We start from the raw sequence: 13,355 nt of genomic DNA, 5'->3' as shown, positions 1-13,355 counted from the left end.
GCTAAACAGAGAGCCATCAAGGGTTACTTATAGATGTGGCGGCCGGGGCGCGCAAGCAAGATGGGGAGAGGTTGGAAGCAAGAGTGGACCGGGTGTTGTCTGGTGTGGCATTCAGAGACTGCAAAAATCACATGTTTTGGACCACGAAAATTCAGACCAGGTTGTGATCAACGAGCGTTGAAGAATGATTGCTTATAGGAATAATCTTATCTGTACAAATTATTCTTTTCAGAGATTAGCCAGTAGGAAGCGAAGTCAGCCAATCAGGGACTTAGTTTATACTGTGATTGTGCTGTCTTGATCTGAAAGTCTAAGGATATATAGAAGAGGACTCACGGTTCCATTCAGATCCAAGTACTAATAGTGAAAGTGCTAAACTTTAGTACTAGCTCATCCAAACGGAATTGCTAATGAGTTGGGTTAAAGTTTAGCTAAGACTCAAAAACATTAGCATGTGTATGGATGCTAATTTGTGCTAGAGTTTAGCACTCAACTTTAGCTCATCTAAACAGGCGCTTAATTTACACTGTGATTGTACTGCCTTGATCCTGAAAGCCTAAGCATAGCAAAGGACTCAAATCACATGGGGTATCATCTATTATCTTATTATTTAGTCAACAAACGGAGTCTGCACATTCACTCTCAAGGCCAAAAAATTCTCACGTTAATCGGAAAAAATAAAAAAATTTAAATTACCCACCACTGCCATTATAATAAAATTAGTCAAAAATGCCCCTTATCGAGAAAATAAGAGAAATTTAAATTACCCACACTGCCATTATAATAAAGTTAGTAAAAAATACCCCTTATCTTATTAGCCACTAATCGCAACCAATATATGTAACATGCGGCACATGAATACGTTAATCACATATCTAAACAGAATCTATACGTGGAAAACAGGTTGACGTCGTCATCACGTTTTCATAAATGAGACAGATTTACCTTTTTTAAAAAATCTAAACAGAACCATACGAGGAGAACAGGTTGACTTCATAAAAGCAATTTGTCGCCACCGAGTTCCACAACGTGTCTCGCCTCTACGCAAAGGTAACCTTATATAATATCTAGCTGCATAAATGCGCGGGTAGCCCACCTAGTTTGACTAAAAACATGCGAAAAATCCATCAGTACATATAATTACTTATATTATCCTTTAAAACAATTTTAAAGTGCTTAGTTGTTCACCCGGCCCTCTACCTCACACATTTGGATGGTAGAAGAATGAAAAAAAAATAGATCTCACATGCGGTTGCCAATGCCAAAGTACCCACGGATTTATTACACGTAGATGACAGGAAAGGAATATTAATATTCATGTGTTTTCTTTGTATTTTTCAATATAAAATTATGAACGTACTATATAGTATTCTGGTGAACGACCTTAGATAGAAGTAATGGACAAGCAGTCCTCAAATGTGGGAAATAAAATTTAGAAGATTCTCAAAGTATGATGCTGACAGAGATGACGAATTCAAAGAATTTTAGATATGAATAATATGATCTAGAAGGGTTGACTTGGAATAGTAGTTTTTTTAGATTATTTATATGGATGATATTTGGATTAATCCAATACTCACGATCTCATCGTGCCTAGGGTTGAACTTGTGCCTAGATTATTTTTTTTCATTTTTATTAGATGCTCACTAGTCTATTAACCCGTGCTCCTGCACGGGCTAGTTAGAGATATCTAACAATTATCTATCTCAAACTCTCTTTAATCAATTAAATATTTTAATTCAGTACTGTAAAAATACATATTTATCATTATGTAATTATAATAAATGTGATAGGCTTATTTACTAACAATTTTTCTCACTTTGTGTCACACATCCATGTATATTTGATATGTATTCAGTTGAACACTTTGTTTGAGCTATGTGAACAACATGAAAATTAGTATTCTTATCTCTTCTCTTATACATGAATATATGGTGACACATACATTATGGTTAATATTTTTATATAAATAATAACATAAATAATATACTAATAATGATAGAAATAGTAATTTAGAATTTTATATTGATGCGCTTTAATATTTTGTTATAATAATATAATTTTTATTCAGATTTTGGGTTTATTTTAACTTTTCATTATGTTATTATTGGATAATATATATAAAAAAATTTATATTAATTTATATGAAGATTAGGGGGTTACTTTAGATTATTTTTTATAATGGCAGAGGTGGGTAATTTAGATACATGTTTAGGGGGTTACTTTAGATTATTTTTTATAATGGCAGATGTGGGTAATTTAGATACACGTTTAGGGGGTTACTTTAATTTATTTTCATAATGGTATAGGTGGGTAATTTATTAGAAACAGATTACAGATCCAATGGCTATTATGATTAGAGTTGCCAAATTGATGGCTAGATGTTTCTGATTTTTGTGAGAATCTGTAGAGTTTCTCTATTTTTTAGACTGTCAACCTATGATCCTAGATGGCTTCACCTGGAGGTTTCAAAAAAAAACCTCCAATTAGTAATAGTAAGATTTGTCGCTTGTGCTGTGAGTTTGAATGCTCGCTCCAACAGCAGCTGCGGCTGCCGCACAACAGCTTCACCATTTGGATGATATTTTGGATGGATTCTTCTTTTAGCGTTTAAAGCTGTTTCGTCAAGTTTGAAAGTCATTTGATAGACTTTTCCATTTTTGATCTTGTTGGTCCGAGAGGGCTTTGAATATTTTTTTCCTTTGTCAGCAGCCGCGAACCAGAATCAGAATACCAGTTCAACTCAAATTTTAGCCCCAACATCTAAACTGTTACGAGCATGAAGGGTGGCGGCGATTACTAGGAAGAAGCAGAGGACACTATTGCAGGGGAGAAAAGAGGTGGGAATGGCAAGCTGGAGGCACAAGGAGTAGATGACTTGTAGAGATGGATGCTCTACTGAGTCGGTGGCATGTTAGATTGACCGGCTTAGTTGGGCTAGTGTGAAATTGTAGAGATGGATGCTCTACTGAGGAAATTCATGGGGGTGATTTCGTATTGTTCAGGTTATTTAGGGCACTACGAGTCAAAAACAAAATTACCCAAAATAGATTCAGATTGTTAAATAGGAAAAAATGTCATAAAATTCTGATTTTCAACTTTCAAGAACAAACATTTTATCCAACTTTTGAAATTGGGAACATTTGTCCACTTGAATGGTCTCAAAGGTGGAGTTTCATTTTGTGGAAATTAAAAATATTCAAATTAAACTAAAAGTTCATGAGTAACTCATTTTAAGTTAGAAAAAAAGAAACAAGTACCAACATTTTTCTAAAAATGTTACCTATTGTTGGTACTCTATTTGCCATATTCAGTTTTTTTTCTGTTCCTAGTATTTGTTCGTTTATAGTTATGAGTATTGATCAGTGAACACACACAACAGTAGAACAAAAGCTGTTCTCACGAAACTGAAAGTGCTCTTCCCCTTAAAGGCACAATCAAACGACCAAGCAGAGAATCACTTCCTCTAATTATCCCAAATCAAGAACACACCAATGGCAGATCCATCATATATGATAACATGGATTTCTCCGGTCTGACTGCCACGGCGATCCTTGCGGCAACTCAGGCAAACTCGCTGGGGTGCGCACGATGAGGTACTTCTTCACCTTCTTGATGGGGCTGAGATAGCCCTGCACGATCATAGCTTCATCCTCCGACGATAGCGGCGCGCCGTCCACCCACACATACTCACCCGTTATGTGAAGCGTCCCCTCATAAGAGAAGACTAAAATGTGATACAATATCAGTCCCAGGAGGCTGATAACACTTTTATTACATAAGATGGTACATCACCGTACAACTCTATGCGGAAGTGGGCAGTGAAGCGTCACTATCGCGAGGATAACAACTAACACTCACACAACGATATTAACTACGAAGAGGGGGTCATCAGAGTCTTGCGCCATACGGAACTTCCTGCGGGTGACCCTATCCACAGGCAAAGTTGGGTGCAGAACGGGACCTCTACTCAACGTCTTCGGGAACGAAGTCTGGATCTTCTTCTGTAAAAATTAGAAAAAGGGTGAGTACAAACGTACTCAGCAAGTCCAACCACACCCATGGAGGGGGTATAAACAGAATATAATGCACAGGATAAACCAATGATAAGGCTAGGGTTTAATTTGCGGAAAGCTAATTTTATGCATGTGTTTATTTGAAAGAAAGGGGTTTTCAAAAGCCATTATCTTGCGCTGAGTAACACGTAGGGTTGATCCACACAGGATCCAAGTTTTAAATTGCTACCGGACTCCTCATCCGCCGTAGCACACGGCACCACTGCCGGACACTTTTCCAAAATGACTCACGCCAACCCATTCATTCCCAGAAGAAACACTAGTTGTGTGACCAAACCGTAACTCGCCCAGTACCGTGGGCACAACTATTCGAATAGATTTTAACTATGTAGAGGTGTGTAACTTTACCCACAAGCGGGGTACCACATCACGATCACCTTAGTGTCGGTGCACCACAAAGCCATTATCCACCTTAGCTAGACCTGACTAGCCACCACGGTATCCACCAAGGGGCCATTGACCTATCTCCGAGGTTTAACCGGGGCATAAGTCACACAGAGCTTATCCCTTCTCCTTGATCACCCGTTGCTCTCAGCTCTCCTGATGGCTATCAGACTAACTAGTGGGGTTTATGCTAAGCCGTTGCCCATACAACGGTCGAGTGGTTTGCACGATAGTGGAGTTAGGCAAGATGACACACCAACTCGGTCCTTAATTGTAACAAGATGGATATCTCTCTTCCTTGCTCAACCACACAAGTATGAGCACACTATTCGGCAATTCACACAGAAGTGCCATTCATCCCGTCTAAACTCATCTTTCGAAATTCCACATTTTTCCCTTCCCACACACTCACATATTTTTCCTTTTATAAAACAAGTTGTATTGCGTTTAAGGTCCTAAGCGTTCTAGCAGCGATTAACGTCCAAACAAATCACATTCAGACATTAATCTAGGTGGTCAAGGAATGGTTATAACAAATCAAGGGGTGGCTATCCAACCATGTTTTCAGCAGGCATAACATATGCAATTTTATAAAATAGGCTAATAGGTTGTGTTTATAAAAACTGGGACAAAACATACGTCAAAGGATGAGATTGAACTTGCCGTCTTCAAAGCCTTCCGGGAAGTCCTGATCGAGGTACTGTCCTTCGGGTTCGGGGTCGCGGTACTAGTTCTCGTTCACTTGCTCGCATTGCTGCTCGTTGACGGGTCCTCCCTCGTTCACACCGTGATCTATGACGCACACAAACAAGCACACAATCAAGAAAAAGAAATAAAAGAAATAAAGGTTTTATCGCTGGGCGCGTATCAGAAACAATTAAGATATGGAGATAGGAGTAATATTTTTGGGCGGTTTCCTAATGGCATTTCCAAAACTATGTTAGGGAAGGTGTGGTAAAGTTTCAAGTCGATCGGATATTGTTTGACGCATGAAATGATAGGTTACAGGGAGGTTTAGGGGTCGAACGGGGGTTCAAGGGCCTTTTTGTAAATATTTTTGAGGGGCAAGGGCTTGGTTGTAATTTTTGAAAACATCGGGGCCACTCTGAAAAAGTGTAAGTGTATAATTGAAATTAAGTTTATACGGTGGAGGGCTAGTTCCCTAAATAAGTAAAAGTAGAAGGGCCTTTATTCAAAAGTAACATATAAGGGGGGGGTTCTTTAAGAATTAGAGGGAAGGGCAGGGGGTTTTGGGCATATTTGCCCTTCTTCTTCCCCTCTCCCGCGACCAAAACAGGGGAGGGGAGAGGGCGGCGCCGGCGGCCTTGGGGGGGGGGGGGGGGTTCGGCGGCGGCCGTGGGGAGGGGAAAAGGGAGAGGGAGGTCAGGAGGCCCGATCCCCGGCTGCATCCCGGGCGGAGGTGGATCGAAGCGGCCTGGCCACGAGGGCCAGCGGGTGGCGGGCAGCGGTGCTATGGTGGCGGCCCTGCGGGCTGGGGAGGAGGGCTGGCAGCGGTGGGTGAGGTGCTGGGGGTCGAGGTAGCTCGATTCCCCTCCCTACCTTGAGCTGGGACGGGGCGAGGAGGTGGCTCTGCGGTGGCCGGCGGAAGCGGGCGGAGCGGCTTGCTGGGGCGGCGCTGCAAGGTTGGAGAGGGGCGCGCGGTGGTGAGAGCGGTTGTGGTGGCCGAGAGCTACGCGAAGGTCCTACTTATAGGCCGGGAGAGGCGGTGGAGAGGGCGGGGCAGGTGGCCGGCTGGCGAGCTCCGAGGACGGCCATTAATGGCGCTTGGGGCGTCGTGGAGCGGCGTTGCGCGCGATTCGCGGCGACGATGCGACGGCTCGGCAGAGCAGGGCGCGCAGGGGGGGAGACGACCACGTGGAGGGGCCCTGGGCGCTATGCTTGTCGCTGAGCGGCTCGAGCGGCGAGGCGGTGGCGCTGTGCGAGAAGTGCGCGCGTGTGCGTGGCCGGCGGCGAGGGCGGGCACAGGAAGGCGGTGGTGGTGCTGACCAGCGGGCGGCGTGGCGAGCCTCGGGACCGCGTGGAACGCGTGCGGTGCATGGGCAGGCGGCCGTGGCGTGGCGCGGGCGTCGCGGCATGCACGGCTTGGTGCGCCGAGCGTGGCGAGCGCACGGCCCAGGGGTGCTCGGCGCGGCTGGGAAGGCGGGGCGCGTGGGCTGGGCAGGCGCGCTACTTCGGCATCGGGCGTGCGGGCGTGGTCGGGGAGCCGGGCATGGCGGCGGGCTGCTCTGCAGCGTGCGGGGAGTGGGAAGGAAGGGAGGAGAAGGAGGAAAAAAGAAAAAGGAGGAAAAATAGAAAAAGAAAAAGAAAAAGAGAAGGAGAGAGAGAAAAAGAGAGAGCGAGAGCGCCGGCGATATTCGCGGCGGCGACCGCGGGGCCAGTCAGCCATGCGCGTTGCGTCGTTCGGTCGGACGGTGAAGCACGCGGAGTGAGGAGAAAAAGGGGAATGGAACGACGGTTGAAACCGGGTGTCGGGGCGGAAAAAATTCTAGGAAGGAATTAGGGTTTAGGGATAATTGAGCCCGACGAAAAAAACTTTGAAAGTTGCAACAATCCTGCTGGCTTCTGATGTTCGGCCTTAATCCTTTGACAAGTATCACAATGGGCGATGAATCATGCAATATCCGCCTTCATTCCTTTCCAACAATATTTTTGTTTTAAATCCATATACATATTGGTGGATCCTGGGTGGATGGAGTTGGCCGAGTTATGGGCTTCATCCATGATTATGTGTCGGAAGTCCCCTTCCTAGGGCACACAAATCCTACTTTTATACCATAAAGTTCCCTCATTATCCACTCTAAAATCCGGTGACTTATTTTCTCCAGTCTACTTTCGGATTTCCATCAAGTCCTTGTCCGAACATTGGGCCCTTCTGATCTTATCCTCCAGAGTAGGTTGAATGCTCATCTTGCGAATGGAACCTCGGGGGACAATGTGCATATTCAATCGTGCCATCTCTTCCTGCAGATGGGCATTCTTTGGTCCATAAAATTTCTGGCTTAAGGCATCAGCTACCACATTAGCTTTATCAGGGTGGTAATGGATTTCCACATTATAATCTTTAACCAGTTCTGACCATCTTCTTTGCCTGAGGTTCAGGTCTGGTTGGGTAAAGATATACTTCAGGCTCTTATGATCCGTGTATATCTCACACTTGTTTCCAATCAGGTAGTGTCTCCAAATCTTGAGGGCATGCACCACGGCTGCAAACTCCAAATCATGTGTTGTGTAGTTCTGCTCATGAGGCCTGAGTTGGCGGGAAGCATATGCAACTACTTTTCCATCTTGCATAAGGACACACCCTAAGCCTTGTCGGGATGCATCACAATAAATGTCAAAATCCCGATGAATGTCCGGTAGGGTGAGTACCGGGGCGGTTGTCAATCTTCTCTTCTATTCCTGAAAACTCCTTTCGCAGGATTCTGTCCAGACAAACTTCTTTTCATTTTTAAGCAGTTCTGTCATGGGTCGGGCTATCTTGGAGAATCCCTCAATGAACCTTCGATAATACCCAGCTAATCCAAGGAAACTTCTGATTTCACTAACATTGGTCGATTGCTGCCAGTTGGAGACTGCTTCGACCTTCTCAGGGTCCGCTGCTACTCCTTCTGCGGCCAGAATATGACCAAGGAAAGCTACTTTCTCAAGCTAGAATTCACACTTGCTGAATTTGACATATATCTTATATACTCTCAGTTTTTCCAATCCTACCCGCAAATGTTGCTCGTGTTCCTGGACACTCTTGGAGTAAATAAGTATGTCGTCGATAAAGACTACGACAAACTTATCTAACTCGTCCATAAACACCTTGTTCATGAGATTCATGAAATAAGCAGGTGCATTGGTGAGTCCAAAAGACATCACAGTGAACTCAAACTGCCTGTAACGGGTGACAAAAGCTGTCTTTGGAATGTCGCTTTCTCTGATCTTGAGCTGAAAGTATCCTGACCTTATGTAACGTACCGCCTCCCCGAGGCCGGGCCCGTTTACATCTGACTCCTTTCTAAGACATAGACTGTACTCACAGACCAACACCAGTCTTTTCTGCACACTTTGTCCTCACTCGTGCGCACCCGGGAAGAACTTCCCGGTCGGTCACCCATCCCCAAATTTCACTTTGTCCTCACTCGTGCGCACCCGGGAAGAACTTCCCGGTCGGTCACCCATCCCCAAATTTCTCTGGGCCAAGCACGCTTAACCTCGGAGTTCTTTGGAGACCGGCTTCCGGAAAAGAAGTTGCAACTTATTGATATGAGTATTCTATCAATTCTATTAAGCCCTTGGGCTGGGGTGTCACATCCTCACCCCCTTAAGAGACCGACATCCTCGTCGGTCAATCCCAAGCCAGGAACGTCCTCTCTTGGCCATGTCCCATACGTCCAGTGCCAGCAGCCCATGTGTCACGTCCGTGCGTCCAGTGCCAACGGTCCCTGTGCCACGTCCGTGCGTCCAGTGCCAACGGCGCATCCTAGATGCCCGCGCACTGACCCGCCACGCGCCCGTGCACATGTCGGTGGCATCTGCGCCCCCACGCGCCCGTGCTCATGCCTCCGCACTTACGCCCGTACGTGCCCGTGAAACCGCGAGAGTCTGCTCTGATACCATTATATAACGTCCTGCCTCCCCGAGGCCGGGCCCGCTTATATCTGGCTGCTTTCTAGGACATAGACTGTCCTCACAGACCAACACCAGTATTTTCTGCACACTTTGTCCTCACTCGTGCGCACCCGAGAAGAACTTTCCGGTCGGTCACCCATCCCCAAATTTCTCCGGGCCAAGCACGCTTAACCTCGGATTTCTTTGGAGACCGGCTTCCGGAAAAGAAGTTGCAACTTGTTGATATGAGTATTCTATCAATTCTATTAAGCCCTTGGGCTGGGGTGTCACACCTTAGATCAATCTTGGAGAAGTACTTGGCTCCTTTTAGCTGATCAAAAAGATCATCAATCCTAGGGAGGGGGTACTTATTCTTGATGGTAACCTCGTTCAATGTACGGTAGTCTACACACAACCTCATACTCCCATCTTTCTTCTGGACAAATAGGACTGGGGCTCCCCAAGGCGACGAGCTTGGTCTAATGAAGCCAATTCGTTGTAGTTCTTCCAGTTGCTTCTTTAACTCTGCCAGCTCAGAGGCTGCACTCCTACAGGGCCTCTTGGCTATAGGAGAGGTTCTAGGGACAAGGTCGATGACAAACTCTATATCCCTATCTGGTGGCATTCCGGAAAGTTCTTCAGGGAAAACATCTGTGTATTCGTTTACTACCGGGACTCCTTCCAAGGACTTGGCTTCCATGCTAAACACCATTGGGTCTGGTCCACTTCCTCGGGTATGGCAGGTTACTCGTATTCCCTCTGGGTTCGTCAAGTGTACCACCTTATCAGCACAACCTATGAGACCATTGTGCAGGCTTTACTAGTCCATTCCAAGAATCACGTCTATTCCCTTAGACTTAAGTACTACTAGATCTGCTAGAAATTCTACCCCACTTAAATTGATCCTTACCCGTAGACAACATAGTTGACACTTGATGTCACCTCCAGGCGTCCGGGTTAATAGGGGTGTTTTTAGTAGTACTGTAGGTATATTGTGTTTTTCCACAAAACTTGAGGATATGAACGAGTGTGATGCTCCAGAATCAAATAGTACTGTTGCAAGAGCTGAGCAGACTATGTACTCACCGAGCACTATGCCCTGAGCTCCTTGAGCCTCCTGCGCATTGATGTGGTTGACACGGGCTCGTCCAAATGACTGCTGGGGCTGCCTCATCTACTGACTGTTGTTGTTGATGTTGTTGTTGTTGCGGATGGGCACTCAGTTGGCACCTGAAAGAACTGGCCTTGGTCCATTCACAGAGTTGGAGAAGGCTGATGTAGCAGGCTTGTTCTTGGCATATGGGCAGTTAGCCAAGAAATGCCCTATCTCTCGGCAGTTGAAACATGCCCTAGCATTGCTGTTGTTGGTGGTGACTTGGCTGGCATTGCTCTGCGGGGCCTTCATGGTGTTCTGGCTTCTAAACTGTGTGTTAGGGGATTGGGATCCTATCACTTGTGACTGGGTTCTATACTGCATTGGGGCCTGATATCTTGGTGCCATATAGCTGAAATTCCTTGGTTTCTGGAAGCGGTCCTGCTGGCGAGCCTTGCTTTTCAGAAACTTGCGCTTGTTATCCTTCCTTTCTTCTGTTTTGGCCCTTTCTGTGAGAATGGCCTTGTTCATCAGAGTGTTGAAGTCCGGGTAGATCTGAGGGGTAAGCAAGGTTCGGAGTTCTGGGGTCAGTCCCTTCTTGAACATGACCTGTTTCTTTTCATCCTCGTCCACTTCCTCTGGTGCATATCGGGTCAGCTCCATGAACTGGTGGGTGTATTCTTCTACTGACATACTTCCTTGCTGCAGTGCTCAGAACTCATCCGTCTTGCGCTTCATGGTGGCTAAGGGGATATGGTAGCGGCAGAACTCCTTCACAAATTCCTTCCACATGATGGTGGAGCCATCTTCGGTAGCGGCACAGTAATTCTCCCACCAGGCTAAGGCAGTTCCAGTGAGTTGGTGAGCTGCCAGGAGAACTTTGTCTCAATCTTGACATTCGAACGGCTCGAGCTTCCTCTGGATCACACACAGCTAGTCGTCTGCATCCAAGGGGTTGCTGGATCCGGCAAAGGTGGGCGGCTTGGTCCTGAGAAAAGCTATCAGCTTGTCATTCATGGTCTGCTCTCGTGGCCGCTTGTTAACGAGGGTATTGGCCAGTGTTTCCAGTATGAGGGTCTGGTTGTGTATTATCTGTGCCAGGTCCCCGAGGGGTGGTGGTGTTGGCAGTGGCACTTCTCCTTGATTTTCTCCTCTGTTCTGGCTCACTTCCTATTCTTCCTGAGGAGGGTTCTGCCCATTAGGCTGTACTCCTGCATCAGAGGCTGCAGGGGTCCGGTTGCGGGAGGCCCTCGTACCGCTTCGGGAAGCCATCTGTAGATCGAGTAGAGTCTTTGTGAGATTGGGATTAAGATTATGTGATGTTTAAGTTGTTTAATTCGTATTTTTGAAAAGGCAGAATCTAACTTCTGCCAGAAAGCACACAACTAACAAGCACTCAACATAACAAACAACAAGCACAAACAACTTTATTACTGCAAGGGAGGGTACAACATGGGATAAGGCCAAACGCGTACTACACGTCTGGGTACAGTGTCACATTTAAGGGTACAACTTAGGCCAAGGGGCCTGGGAGGGTACAACACTAGGGTGGCGTCGGGCATTCTACTCATGGGGCGAGCCTTCTTCGGAGTGTGCTTCCAGGGGAACGAGCAGTCCTTGCTCGCCGTTCTCTAGGTTTAAGTTTTCCCGGGGTTATGCAGCAGCTTCTCTTTCAACGGCGGCAGTAGACCCTTCAGGGTTCTCGGGCGGGGCTTGTGGGGTTCTCAAGGGTGGTCCCCATCCTATGACGGGTGTCCCGAGTAGAATATGGTCTTCCCCAATCGTCGGGACTAGCGTTCCGCTTCTGGTCCATTCTTGCATACGCCGGTCCCGGGCCTACCTGAGGCTCTCCTGGGCAACCGCTTCGCTGCTGACCGCGGCTGCGGCTCTTGCCTCGGCTTGGGCTGCCCGGATCTATTGCAGTCTTACCGCGAGCTCTGCTTGCTCGGCTCGATGGGTCTCCTCCCTCAGGATGCCGGTTTGCCGTCAAAGAGCTGATCCAAGGAGGCTAGGTAGGTAGCCACTTGGTACAGAGGATCTTCTTCATGGCGGCGCCGTTCTAGGCTTCTCATACGAGCTTCCCAAACTAGTGTTCTGATGGCCGGAGGGAAGAACCTCATTGATGTGGGGGCTAGGTGTCCTGCAAAAATCTAGCACAGATAACGGAGTGCCTTTCTGACGGCCAAGGGATATGTGTCTTGGTGCCTAAACCCTGTGGCGGTCACTCGCCATGGCTGGATGTCGGGGTAGCGGTCACTTCTGGCGATGATCAGGATCACCCTGCAACGGAGGGTACCATGGTGCTCGTACTCTCTGCTGTAGTACTTTGGGCATTCCGTAACGCCAAGGCTCTCCAGGGCATTGATCAAGAGGCTGGGGAAGCCAGGTGCAGCTTGGCAATTGCCCTGGGTCCATCCTTCCTCAGCCATCTGAAAACAAAGATAGGGTGAACAAATTTTGCACAGGTATTTGGATACAAAGGGGACGGATGGTACTTATTATTACAATATGGAGGGGTACAGTTTCCATGGATACATGATTATTAGGATAGGGTTCTAGCTTGCAGTGCTACTCCTATCATGGGGACTCTTCCTCGATCCGGATAGGGCGCTTCTTTGGTGGAAGACACTGATCCATCACATCATCTTCGGTCTGAGTACATCTATCCCAATGGATTTCGTCGGGTTCTTCCTCTATCCACCCACCTATTCCTCTGCGAGCATCATATTCTTGCCATTGGGTTTGGAGAGCAGCTAGGGAATACTCGGCGCGTGCGGCTCTTGTCCGTTGTTCCTCAAGTTCTTGGGTTGCCTTTTCTGCCCTGTGGATTTGGTGCTTCAGTTGTGCCGCCTGTTCGTGGTAAAGTTCATCTAGGCCGGTGAGGTAGATGGATAGGTGGGAGACCGTATCTTCTAGGTCTTCTTCTTCTCTTCCAAGTCCTCTCATTCGGGCTATCCATGAGCGTCCTCTTTCTCCAGTAGGCGGGAAAAATCCCATAGGAGTCTGCTGAAGATTATGCTTGTAGATCACACGCAGATATCGCAGGGCTTTTCGGGCGACTTTTTGGTAGGTGTCTGGGAAGCGAAAGCCAGTGGTGGAGATGAACCAGGGGTCCACGTCAGGGTAGCGGGTGCTCTTTCCCACGAAAATCATCATGTCGCACCGAAGAGTGCCCCTGGAGTCGT

Source organism: Panicum virgatum, chromosome 3K (genome assembly GCF_016808335.1).
Source record: "Panicum virgatum strain AP13 chromosome 3K, P.virgatum_v5, whole genome shotgun sequence".
Taxonomy (NCBI): domain Eukaryota; kingdom Viridiplantae; phylum Streptophyta; class Magnoliopsida; order Poales; family Poaceae; genus Panicum; species Panicum virgatum.
This window is presented reverse-complemented; position numbering follows the sequence as displayed.